General features: G+C 42.9%; 1 protein-coding gene across 4 annotated transcripts in view; it reads left to right on the plus strand.

Annotated features, from left to right (window-relative positions):
* CRYBG3 (crystallin beta-gamma domain containing 3) overlaps positions 1 to 14,131 on the plus strand; it is a 1,479,538-nt gene that overhangs the window by 653,709 nt on the left and 811,698 nt on the right. The window lies entirely within an intron of this gene.

The raw sequence follows: 14,131 nt of genomic DNA on the forward strand, positions 1-14,131 counted from the left end.
CTAGGTACCTCCAGTAAGCGCCACAGAGCTGCGTTGCATAGAGGTGTAAAAAGGGGCGAGGCCTCAGAACACCTGTCTGCAACGCAGCTCCCTGGCGCATACTGGAGATACCTGTTGGGCTAGTTGGCCCTCAGGGACCCTCAGTATTGAAGGGGAATTAATTCCCCAACTTACAGCTGGCCAGGGGGCGCATTTGCAGAGTGCTGCAAGGAGGGGGAGTGGTCTCCGGCGCGATGCCGGTCTTTTATTTATTTTATTTTTTAAGAAAGAGGGCTGTGTGGCCCCCCTTCTTTTCTAATTTACTGGCCCTGGGGACCCCATCCCCCAGGGTCTGCACCCTAATTTTTTTTGTTGAAAAAAATTAATTTGGCCCTCCCAAGGTCTTAATCGGCCCCGGGGACCCCAACCCCCGGGTCAAGGCCTTTTTTTTTTATTCTTTAGGAGGGGGCTGCGTGGCCCCCCTCCTCAGGCCACTTATGGCCCGGGGACCCCATTCCCCGGGGCCGGCCTTTGTTTTTTATTATTTAAAAAATATATATATTTATACGAACACCTAGGACATGCTGGACAAACCGTATGTACCTATCACCATGACGATTTGCGTGATATTCATTAAAAGGCGACTATGCATAGAATGAATCCACGTGGAATGTATTTACACCGCTAGTGAAGCTCTGACGTGTCTGACGACCCGCCGTGCCTAATCCCGGCGTCCCCGCCAGCGGGTACTCTCCAAGTAGACACCCTTGTCGTTTATTTATACAAACATGGATAGCTATTGACGGGCACATTTAATATACACGCACACCAAGCCATTCAAAGGGGATTCGACAAAAATTCGACCAAACTATGCAAGAAACACCCCTCACGGTTAATAAAATACACATCCACCACCGGATGTGTAATACATTTTATTTTACTCTCTGGAAAGGAGATGAATCTCACTTGAGAGTCACAGCGTGCTCCGGGCTGAGCCCAATGCTGTGTTACACCCACCAGTGCCCACCTCTGTGTTGTATTCCACCAGCTAGTGCGTATGCTATGACACTCTCTAGCCCATGTTCACTGTAACACCACCCCGTGAATATGTCATGCCACACTTGCCTTTGCACGGGTTGTATTGCCCCATCTAACGTGCCTTCTTCGATGCCTATGTTAGAACACACAGCGCTATGCCATACATGTTACAATCTGGGATCCATATCTTTGTCACAGTGCATATGCAACGTTACACTCCCCAGCACATATTGTATATTACAACTTTAGAGACTAGTTAGGTTACACAACACTGCCCTGTGCATATTACACTCCAAGGCGCATATTGCATAGCACACGCTAGTGCCTGTGCTATCTCGCGCTCTCCAATGAATCTGTCATTGCGCACAATGTATTGCATATTCTAGTTCAAGCCCCGGTTCATCTTATATCACACTTTTTGGTGCATAGTTTATACCATATACTATATCTAGTTTTCATTTTCAATCGTGCTCTCAGGACTATGTTCTATATAACACTGCGTCCACCTACCCTTTTCACGGGCATTACATTTTGCGATGGGGGGTGGAGGGTCAGGGGCTGTTTCTGCCAAGTGAGCCTGGAGTCACAGTCACAAACGTCCTCTTCTTCCTGAATAAAAGTGAGATTATGCTGCATACTTGTTCATATTTTAAGTAGTTCGCACAGACACACATTTTAAAAACAATAACGTTCCTAATACCCACCTTCTCTGAACAGTTAGCTTGCTGCCCCATCCACCTCCTCCCTATCCTCTGTTGTCTGAATCCATGGACTAGCCTCCTCCCTCCTGCCATGCATGGTCTGATGTGCTGCCACTGCCCTCCATTTAGCATGATGTACCAGTCCACTCCACCTGCCCTCCATTGCCCAATTCTATGGCCCATCATTGACCTCCTGCTTAGCCTTTGTGCTTAGCTTGCCACCCCTATTCTCCTTCCCCCTGCCCTCCGATGTCTTTGTGCTTGCCCCTGCTCCATCCTTTTTGCCCACCATGTAACATGGACCTGCCACTCCTATCTACTCTGAGTGTTCTGTTGAGCTGCCACTCCCCTCCCACCTGCCTTGCATTGTCAGATGACTGTAACTTGTCCCTTCCACCTCCACCCTGCCTGTCCACATGCCATGCCCCTATCCCCTTCCTCCTGTCCTCCAAGGTCCATTTTACTGCCACACCCTTCTGCCCTCCCTGGTCTGTTGTGCTGCAACTGCTCCTCCTGCCTGCCCAGCGCGGTCTGTTGAGAAGCCCCTTCCCCTGAACTCTCTTGTCCGTGCCAGGTCCTGACCCTCCCTTCTATCCTCCATGGTCCTTTGTGCATGCCCCTACACCCTCCTTCCTGCCCATCATAGCCATTGTGCTGCCACTAACCCTCCCGTTTGCCATGCATGGTCTTCTGTGCTGCCATGGCCCCTTCCACCTTCCCTGTGTGGTCAGCTAGCAGCCTCTGACCCCCTCCCACCTTCCCTCCATGGTCTGTGTGTATGCCATCATAGTCTCATTGTTGCTCTCCATGGTGTGTCTTGTTTCTAGTGCCCATCCTGCCTGACCTCCATGGTCATCTCATCTTGCTGCTCCTGCCCTGCCCCCTTGCCCCCAGCCCTCGGTTTCCATGTGCAGACCCCTATTCCCTCCCTCCTGGCTTGTCTGTTCCATTGTAATGCCCCTGATCCGTCCCTCCGCCATTTATGGTCTGTTATGCTGCAGCTTTCTCTCCTGTCTGTCCATTATGGTCAGCTAGCTACCATTGCCTCTTTCCCCTCTGTTCTCTGTTGTCCATGTGCATGGTCCTGTCCCCTCCCTATTGCTTTCTATGGATTGTTGTGCTGCACCCCCGTCCCGCATGCACTGTGTGGTGTATTGTGCTGCTGCAAACCCTGATGCCTGCCCTGTAGGGTCAGTTTGGTGCACCTCTCCATGTCCCTCCTGTCCTCTGTTATCCGAGTCCATGTCCCTACCCCAACTCCTCCTGCCTACCATGATCCAATGTACCATACTTGCGAACATTTTGAACTGGGTAAGAGGGAGATTTTGAAAAAAACTGGGGTATTGATTTTCCCCTTTGAGTTACATTGAAAAAGAGGAGATTGTAGACAGGAGACAGATCAAATAAAGCCCATTTGAGCTTAAAAACATTGGACGTTTCCTGGCTGAAACGGGTCTGTTGGCATGTATGGTTGTACTACTACTGCCTCTTCCTTCTGCCCACAATGGTCTTTTATATTGCCACAGCCTCTCTTGCCAGTCCTGTATTGTTGGTTTGTTGCCCCTGCCCCCCTTTCCACTGCCCTCCATAGTCTGTTGTGCTGCCACTGCCCTTCCTGCCTGTTCAGTGTGGTAAAATTGTTGCCTCTGCACTCTCCTACCTGCCTTCAATTTTCAGAGTCCTTGCCCCTGGCCTCTGCCTCTCAACAGTATCCCAATGAACAACTAGATTGCTAACATTCTATATTTATTACAAAAGTGTGGAACGCCTGACGTCATCTTGATGTAATCAAAACTGTAATACGTAGAGTATTTCCTTTAGAAATTACATATATGAGAGAGTCTTATTTGCATCAAAATTATGGTTAGTGCTCTAAAAAACTAAAATGAGGACATATTTTCTAAGTTTTCAAATAGCAACAAAGAACTTTTAAATTATTTGTAATCTTTGTTTTTTATCCAGTTGACCACTTGATTAAATGTTGCACCTAGGGGAGAGGATGTGGTGTTTCTTCCAGAGCTGCAGACTTTGCAACTGGGGAACCAGGTTGGAGTTTCTGCTTCAGCTCAACATTCTGTGATTCTGGTCAAATCACTTGATCTCCCCATGTCTACAACCAAAATGAATTTGATCTTGTGTGATGTAACCAATGCTCATGTAAAGCACTCCAATACCTGACAAGTCTGCACTATATAAAACTGCAAATACACAAAAAATAGTAATTGGGCTACATGTGGGCTACATCTGGGTGATATTTGTGCTGCATTTGGGCTCTTTTGTCTCTGGTGGCCATCTTGGGAGATTTATTTGTTATGAAGTTTCCTAATTTCCTCATTTACTGCAGTCTCCTCAGTAGGAAATGATTTCAGTTTTTTACTTTGATTCCATCAAGAAGGTTGTCAGATATGTCACACATTTGCCATAAATTTAGTTGCTCATTAGATCACTGTAGTAAAGCTACTGCTCACCACGGAAGTCTGCTGCTGGTCTTAAAAGTGCATGTTTCAGTCTGCATATCAGATTTTTTTTATGAAATAGAAGAGGATTTGAGAAGTCAAAATGTGCCCTAATTTCTGCAGCATTAATCATAATTTCTATGGCAAAACGAACCCCCTCATTGTGTTCCTTTTTAAATTAAATGTTTTAAGTGTTACCAGTTTATTCCAATCAAGATAGCTTCAGGTGTGCCATACCTTTGTCATAAGTAAGACAGTAAGCGCTCTAGTTGTTCTTAAGAACACTCTGGGACATTCTGTCATTGGGCTATACTTGGGCTACATCTGGGTGATATTTGGGTTACATTTGGGCTCTTTTGTCTCTGGTGGCCATCTTGGGAGATATATTTGTTATGAAGTTTCCTAATTTCCTCATTTACTGCAGTCTCCTTAGTAGGAAATACTTTCTGTTTTTAATTTTGGATCCATCAATAAGGCATTCAGATGTGTCACACATTTGCCATAAATTCTGAATGTTAGCACTCTAGTTGCTCGTTAGATCACTGTAGTAAAGCTACTGCTCACCAGGGAAGTCTGCTGCTGGTATTCAAAGTGCATGTTTCAGTCTGCATGTCAGAATTTTTTTATGAAATAGAAGAGGATTTGAGAAGTCAAAATGTGCCCTAATTTCTGCAGCATTAATCATAATTTCTATGGCAAAATGAACCCCTTCATTTTGTTCCTTTGTAAATTAAATGTTTTAAGTGTTACCACTTTATTCCAATCAAGATGGCTTCAGGTGTGCCATACTTTTGTCATAAGTAAGACTGTTAGCGCTCTAGTTGTTCTTTAGAACACCCTGGGGAGCTGCAGTAGAACACAAAGGAATCAACTGACAGTCTCTGCCCTTGTTGGATGTACATGTTTTACTGAGAATGTCAGACTTCATTCTCACATGACTGAGAAAGAAAATGTGAATTTACAGAAAATATGCTCTCAGTTTAGCTTATAGATCACCTTCCAAACATCTGTGGGAAAAGCATGAGAATATAGTTTTCTCTCAAACATGATTCATGATATCACAGCAGAAGGCTTTTTCACATGGTAAAATCACCTTAGAACACACCACAATTCCTAAAATGAGTATGGTACCATCAACAAATGATTTATAATGTAACTAAAGTCTTAAAACCTTCTATTAACTGCAATGCTTTTTAATGAGGTGCTATCATGTATATTGGTCCCAAGATGGCTGCCAACACTTCTTGGATGAAGTACTGACAGCCAATCAGATCTCACGATGAGATGTGTGGTTAGGCTCCTCCCAGATATATCTATCTTTTTAACTCTAATTTTCTCAGGAACTACTGAACGGATTTACACCATTTAAGTAAAAGGCACGAGTCTGAACTGAGGGCTACCTCTTTGCCAAATTTGGTGTAATTCCGTTCAGCAGTTTGGGCTGTAGCTGCGTCAACAGGTCCTATGAGAAAATGCATGGGGAAAACGCGTTTTGGGACCTCCCTTTTTTCTCGGCCCCCGCTTGACAAATCTCCGTGAAATTATCAGGATAGGAGCGGACCGGAGCTGGCCAAAAGTTTGGAAAATTTCGCGAAGATTCATCAATCGGCGCCAACGTTATTCCAAATAGAATGTTGCGGATTTCCTATGGAAAATAGGTCCTAACTATAACTACTTACTGGCGACTGCCAGTAGGTAATATATATATATCTTCAGCACAACCACGCTCCTCTACTCGACGAGAATTCCCACGGCACCAGAGAGAAAGTCCACAGGTATTTTTACCATAAAGTGCTTTATTCAATACACCATTAGTGCCAAGCATGGATGATCAACGCATTTCGGCTCCTGCCTTCAATTGGACCATTAAGTCCCGCTGTCTAGAGCATCCTTTTAAAGTGACATTGTGCATAAGATCCATTGTTTGTTTCCATTAAAAATAGACTAGACTGTTGACCCTCATTCATGTTACAATTCCAGGCTACTTATAGCGGCCATTTTTTTACTTTGTTATTTACATTTCTTATGGTAAAGTACCATTGTTCATAGGCAGTTAAGAGCAGTGTTTACCTGAGCTCAAATCTTTACCGATTTAAAGAGATACAACCAAAAAGGATTTTGGGGTGCAAAGTGAAACTTCATTCTTATTAAAAGTTAGGATGGATTTAGAAGACCAATGCATTCAAACGACATTAGACAATAACAATTCTTCAAGAGTACTAATATGTGAAGTACATTGTATTTAATTAGTGTACTGTCCTGAAGAAGCATTATTTACTAAAGTGCGATGTGCAGAAATACAATCATATAAATTTGTTTAAAAAAAAGGGTGTCTATTGCTATTTTGTTAGAATGCTATTATTAAGTTCTTGATTAAAGGTGCAGAACTAGCAACTTTTAGATTAAGAGCGCTCAATGCAATATATAAAATCATATTACAGTTTGTCCTTTCCTCCTTCTTCTTTCTAAAGTAGAATTTCTTTTATATTTTCAAAACAAATTTTTAAATCAATGGGTTGATAAAATCATTCAACAAAATTAAGATTTCATCGTATTTATAATTTTTCTGGCTTCAGGTCTATATTTTCCTTTATCCATCTTTGATTAATAAGACAAGCATGATTGCCACTTAATAATTCATTTCCTCCTCGTAACGTATTTGCATTTTCTCATAATTTGTATTTTGGATATGTCATTCGTGTGTCAGGGCAACATTTCTTTTTATCTTCTGTACTTCGTAGTTTTTGTTTATACGTACACATGCACACAGACACTTCTCTCCACTCTGAAAGACAGCCTGCACTCAAGTTTGTTGGGAAAACCAATTTAATCACTGGCAGCAGTAAAAAACAGGAACGCGTTTCGGCTGTCCTCGCAGCCTTTGTCAACCTGAAGCTGTTTGAATGCGTAAATTGCATTTAAATACTGCCCACGTGTGCAGTGACGAAATTTCATTTTAAACATTATAGGCACAGTCCTTAATAGTAGCACACTCGTGAACAATAAAGTTTTTTCATTTTGGACTAGCAAACGTGTCTAAATACACTTGATTAAATGGCAGAAGGCGCGGTAACTCCATCACGAAATATTCTAAAATAAGATATTGTGCTGTTGGCAGTCTCATCCACGAGTAAATGTGGAATTGTAAGACTAGTGTCTGCTAACTGCCAATTTGCGTATTTCGCGCTATCGCCATACCTTGATTGATGTCTGCTAGAGTTCATTTGCAAAGTGCTGCTGTCCGTTGTTTATCAAGGTTTCCCCTTAGAAAGTCACTGCAAATCGGTTACCTTCGGCAGTGCCCGGCTCCGAACACCAAGTCCAATGTAACAAGGGCACTCACAGCAGGGCCCCTGTCCCTGCCAAGGGCAGCCAAAGACTCCCAGCGTTGGACAGACAGCGCTGGCGGGAGACACTCAAATCTGTTTTGATGCTCAGGGGCACGCCAGCAATGACACTAGTCCAAAGAAAGTTTGTGGCTTTTAGTGGCGTGCTCCTAATCGCCGGTGGTGCAAGGAAGATGTGGACACCACACACGCCTTGTTAAGTATACAGACACTTCTCTCTACTCTGAAAGACAGCCTGCACTCAAGTTCGTTGGGAAAACCAATTTAATCACTGGCAGCAGTAAAAAACAGGAACGCGTTTCGGCTGTCCTCGCAGCCTTTGTCAACCTGAAGCGGTTTGAATGCGTAAATTGCATTTAAATACTGCCCACGTGTGCTGTGACAAAATTTCATTTCATTTTAAACATTGATATATATATCCATATGCAATTGCGACGAGAAGGGAGCCCAGCCTGGCAGGTCTGGGCTTGTAGGCGACGTCACCGCCAATATACAACACAAGACTTCCACGTAGCATCAAGCGATGAAACAAGCCCTCCAGTCGGACATCAGGTAAGCAAATTTATTTCTCCAACAGGCAAAGCATTACCGGTTTCGAGCCTCAATCATATGCAAAATACGAAGGGCAGTCCTATCTGGGTTTAAATACACTCAAGTCTTAAACAGTGAAGAAGGACTACGGGTGCCGATTTTTCAATACAACCAGGTTTTATAAATGTCAGGTACCAGTTAATCTCATTTTATTTATAGTACTCTTCAAATACTGTGGCGGCTGCCCTCCATTGTGTAATGTTCAAGTTTATAGACCCTGGTTCGAAATCCTGTTATTATTCAGACTACAAAGGCCATCATGCATTATTCATGTCTTTTCAAGCTCCGCAGTGTCCCTCTTTTTTAAAAACCTTTCAGTCTTATGCCTTAGTTAGCAAATTGAAATCCAAACGCCACATCTGGCCTCAAGCGGAACAGTTCCATGTCGGGCTACATGGCAATTATTTCTCTCCTCACCTCCGAAGCGCTGCCCATAGAGTGTTCATTGTCCAGATTAACTATGTACCAGCCTGTAAGATAATTAGCTGCGTCCGACTGTGCAGGAGTCAGTGACTCCCACAAACTCTGGCTGCACTTCAGACGCAGAGAAATCTCCGGCCCGCAGGCCTCCCAGAAAATCAGTGGCAATGCCTCCCGTGTTCTCCAGAGGCACCGACTTGGCTAAATCCTGTTGGAGAAATAAATTTGCTTACCTGATGTCCGACAGGAGGGCTTGTTTTCTCGCTGGATGCTGCATGGAAGTCTTGTGTTTTTTTTATATATATATATATATATATATATATATATATATATATATATATATATATATATATATATATATATATATTACCTACTGGCGGTCGCCAGTAGGTAGTTATAGTTAGGACCCCTTTTCCATAGGAAATCCGCAACATTCTATTTTGAATAACTTTGGCACCGGTCGACGAATCCTCGCGAATTTCTCAAAATAGGTGGGGCGCTACGCTCCGCTCCTACCCTGAAAGTCTCGGGGGGATTCGTCAAGCGGGGGCTGAGATAAAAGGGGGGTCCCAAAACGCGTTTTTCCCATGCATTTTTCCATAGGACCTTTAGAACGAGCTACAGCCCGAACGGCTGAACAGAATTACTAGAAATTTGGCAGAGAGGTAGTCCCTAGGTCAAGGAAGTGCCTTTTGTAGGTTTGGTGTAAATCTGTTCAGTAGATTCTGAGAAAATAGCCTTTAAATCAATATATATATATCTGAGCCCGCTTACGGTACGCTTACCGTACGCTTACCGTACGCGTACGGTGGCGTGCGCGAGCGCGATTCTGATTGGCTCTTAGATCTTAGTAAACATTCGAATCGGCCGAAACCAGGAAGCGGCGTCCGCCATTTTGTCTCTCGCACTGAGTGTTTTTTATCAAACATGATGCCCAAAAACATGTTACGGGGCTGTTTTGACAACTCCCTCCCACATAGTCATGTTGAGGGTGTCCCCAAACATCCCCCAAGAGCAAAAACGGTTTTATTTTTTTTTCGGCAATTTCGCCGTGTACGCTTACCGTACGCTTACCGTACGCGTACGGTAAAAAAATATAAAAAAAAAAAACACTATCCACACTTACCCCACCCCCTGTGCTTTTGGTGGCCGTAGGCCACCAAATGTGCAGGGCTTATTACTTTTGAAAAAAAACGAGATTTTGGCAACATGAAATTATAAAATAGAAATAAAAAAAACACTATCCACATTGACCCCACCCCCTGTGCTTTTGGTGGCCGAAGGCCACCAAATGTACAGGGCTTATTAAAGTTGATAAAAACCGTGCACGGAACGAACTGCGTTAAGTGGGCACGCACGCCTCGAATGGCGTAAAGTAACTTAGCATTTAAAAAACCGTACAAATTCACTGAAAAAACCATAGGTTTCACACACGTTATAGTTAGGAATTAGCATTTAAAAAACCTTGCAAATTCACTGAAAAAACCATAGGTTTCACACATGTTATAGTTAGCGGAAATTTTACTGATAAAAAACCAATGAAATTGCCCCGTTATAGTTAGTGCTGGCAACTATAACTCACGCGACCGCAATCTTCTGCTGATGACATATGTGTCTTTATAAAAAAAAATATTTGTAATATATGTATAGCTAAAAATGTATGGAAGAAGACATGGGCAAATAAGTGTCTAAATACAGTATTAGCATCAGCAGAGGATTGCGGTCGCGTGAGTTATAGTTGCCACAACTAACTATAACGGGGCAATTTCATTGGTTTTTTATCAGTAAAATTTCCGCTAACTATAACATGTGTGAAACCTATGGTTTTTTCAGTGAATATATATATATATATATTATCTACTGGCGGTCGCCAGTAGATAGTTATAGTTAGGACCGTGTTTCCATAGGAAATCCGCAACATTCTATTTGGAATAACTTTTGCGTCAATTGACGAATCCTCGCGAAATTTTCAAAATAGGTGGGGCGCTCCGCTCCTTCCCTGAAAGTCTCGGGGGGGATTCGTCAAGCGGGGGCTGAGAAAAAGGGGGGGTCCCAAAACGCGTTTTCCCCATGCATTTTCCCATAGGACCTTTAGTCCGCGCTACAGCCCGAACGGCTGAACAGAAAACTTTGAAATTTGGCAGAGAGGTAGTCCTCAGGTCAGGGATGTGCCTTTTGCAGGTCTGGTGTAAATCTGTTCAGTATTTTCTGAGAAAATAGCATTTAAAAGCATATATATATCTATAGGCGCGCACCGTGCGCGTACGGTAAGCGCACCCTGCCGTGCACGAGCGCAATTCTGATTGGTTGTTAGATCTTAGTAAACATTCGAATCGGTCGAAACCAGGAAGTGTCGGCCGCCATTTTGTCTCTCGCAGTCCGAGGGAGGTGAAAAATAAAGGTGGAGAACATGAAAAGGGGGCAGGGTGGACAGTTCCTGACCCCCTAGCCATTGTCAGGGGGTCCCCAAAGGACCCCCAAGAGCCATAAATGTTTTTAATATTTTTATGAAAAATCGCGGAGTGCGCTCACCGTGCGCGCACGGTAGAACCGTGAAAATTACGCGAACGGCGTAATGTGGGCGCGCGGTGCGCTAAGCGCACCGCGCGCCCACAGAGCGCGCACGGTGCGCGAATCTCACCGTGCGCGCACGGTACACGCACGGTGATAAACCTTAAAAAAAAAAAAAAAAAGAATAATAAATACATAACTTAGCATTTAAAAAACCTTTGAAATTTACTGAAAAAACCATAGGTTTCACACACGTTATAGTTAGGCATTAGCATTTAAAAAACCTTGCAAATTCACTTAAAAAACCATAGGTTTCACACATGTTATAGTTAGCTGGACATTTCCCTCGTAAAAAACCAATGAAATTCCCCCGTTATAGTTAGTAAAGGGAACTATAACTCACGTGACCGCAATCCACTGCTGATGACGTCAGATATTACATCACTGATGACATATGTGTCTTTCTGTAAAATAAATATTTATCAAATATGTATAGCTAAAGGTTAAAGGAAAGAAAAATGGGTAAATAAGTGAATAAATACAGTGATGTAATATCTGACGTCATCAGCAGTGGATTGCAGTCACGGGGGGGATTCGTCAAGCGGGGGCTGAGAAAAAGGGGGGGTCCCAAAACGCGTTTTCCCCATGCATTTTCCCATAGGACCTTTAGTCCGCGCTACAGCCCGAACGGCTGAACAGAAAACCTTGAAATTTGGCAGAGAGGTAGTCCTCAGGTCAGGGATGTGCCTTTTGCAGGTCTGGTGTAAATCTGTTCAGTATTTTCTGAGAAAATAGCATTTAAAAGCATATATATATCTATAGGCGCGCACCGTGCGCGTACGGTAAGCGCACCCTGCCGTGCACGAGCGCAATTCTGATTGGTTGTTAGATCTTAGTAAACATTCGAATCGGTCGAAACCAGGAAGTGTCGGCCGCCATTTTGTCTCTCGCAGTCCGAGGGAGGTGAAAAATAAAGGTGGAGAACATGAAAAGGGGGCAGGGTGGACAGTTCCTGACCCCCTAGCCATTGTCAGGGGGTCCCCAAAGGACCCCCAAGAGCCATAAATGTTTTTAATATTTTTGTGAAAAATCGCGGAGTCCGCTCACCGTGCGCGCACGGTAGAACCGTGAAAATTACGCGAACGCGCACCGCGCGCGCACGGTGCGCGAAGCTCACCGTGCGCGCACGGTACACGCACGGTGATAAACCTTAAAAAAAAAAAAAAAAGAAAAGAAATAAATACATAACTTAACATTTAAAAAAACCTTTGAAATTTACTGAAAAAACCATAGGTTTCACACACGTTATAGTTAGGAATTAGCATTTAAAAAACCTTGCAAATTCACTTAAAAAACCATAGGTTTCACACATGTTATAGTTAGCTGGACATTTCCCTCGTCAAAAACCAATGAAATTCCCCCGTTATAGTTAGTAAAGGGAACTATAACTCACGTGACCGCAATCCACTGCTGATGACGTCAGATATTACATCACTGATGACATGTGTCTTTCTGTAAAATAAATATTTATCAAATATGTATAGCTAAAGGTTAAAGGAAAGAAAAATGGGTAAATAAGTGAATAAATACAGTGATGTAATATCTGACGTCATCAGCAGTGGATTGCAGTCACGTGAGTTATAGTTCCCTTTACTAACTATAATGGGGGAATTTCATTGGTTTTTTACGAGGGAAATGTCCAGCTAACTATAACATGTGTGAAACCTATGGTTTTTTAAGTGAATATATATATATATATATATACATACATACATACATACATACACAACCATACGCCTTGGTGACGGGTCAAGCAATGTATTTTCCATCCACCACCTGTAAATACACCCATTAGTGAACATGAAAGACATCTAGGGTCACACAGAAAGCATAGTGAAACAGGAAAATAGGTTGTTCATTTTGGAATGGTACATATTGCAGAATAATGCATGTATGGAGACACAGTAAGCTCATACCTGTACATAAAAACCTCCTCATCAGTACTTTAAATCTATTCTCTAATAAATGTGTGCAGCAAATACATATAAATACATTAGAAACCCATATTGAAAATAATATGGAGAATTTCAAAGCTCACATGTAGCAATTTGCTGCATAATGATCCCACATGACTGCCACATTCCCTAACCATTGAAGCACAAGATATAACACATGTTCCCCAATCTAGGCGCCACACAGTACTGAACCTTTTCAACGTAGCACAGCAAAGAAAACACCTTGTCATGCAGGAGTGTGGGTGAAACATTATTAAGCTCTAGTTGGCACAGTCTTCATTTTCATGGACCAGACTGGGTTCAAAGGGTACCCCAGGAGATAAGGACCTCCTCTTCTGATCAGCTCTAAGGCTACTGGATCGCAACTTTATGCGTGGTACCAAAAGGTGTCATCTATTAATAAGCCATGACAATGTGGCTATGGGATACATAATGCCCAGTGGGCAACTTCATAAATTGCAAGGACCAAATTATGCTGCCACATGCCTAATCACTTCCAGTTGGGATAACCCAGTATGGCATAAAATCAAACCTGAAACCTGCTGACAGCTGGAGGCGCTTCCCTCAACCACAAATCACATCAGTTAGAAAACATAGTAATCGTCCTTATAGGCACTGATCATTTCAATACTAGTTTGATTCATGTTCATCAACAACACTGCCAAAGAAGAAAAATACGAAGAGCATAGAAAAAAGGAAGGAAACACTTTAAATAAGAATATTTTATCTCATCGGTTTCCATGGATAGCAGGAGAAGAGGAGACGGCATATCAGCCACTTAAACAGAAAAGGTGCAACAAGGATCCTGCACAGAGCAACCTCAGACCTATGAAGCATACAATTAAAATCCCATGTAGCTCTAGTGGAGCATTAGAGAAAAGCATGATTAGAGTAAGCTGTGAGGTCAAAAAAATTGAAACCCCTGACTGAATACTGGAAAGTATACATTACTCACGATCAAGGACCACTAGTCTAGTCACCCAGATAAACACATAGCTCTTCATCCATATTGAGACCGTTCGGAATTTTGGTATTCAATTTCAGTATATATCTGGACTCCAAACGTCTCAACT

This window comes from Triturus cristatus, chromosome 8, assembly GCF_964204655.1.
Source record: "Triturus cristatus chromosome 8, aTriCri1.1, whole genome shotgun sequence".
NCBI classification, from domain to species: domain Eukaryota; kingdom Metazoa; phylum Chordata; class Amphibia; order Caudata; family Salamandridae; genus Triturus; species Triturus cristatus.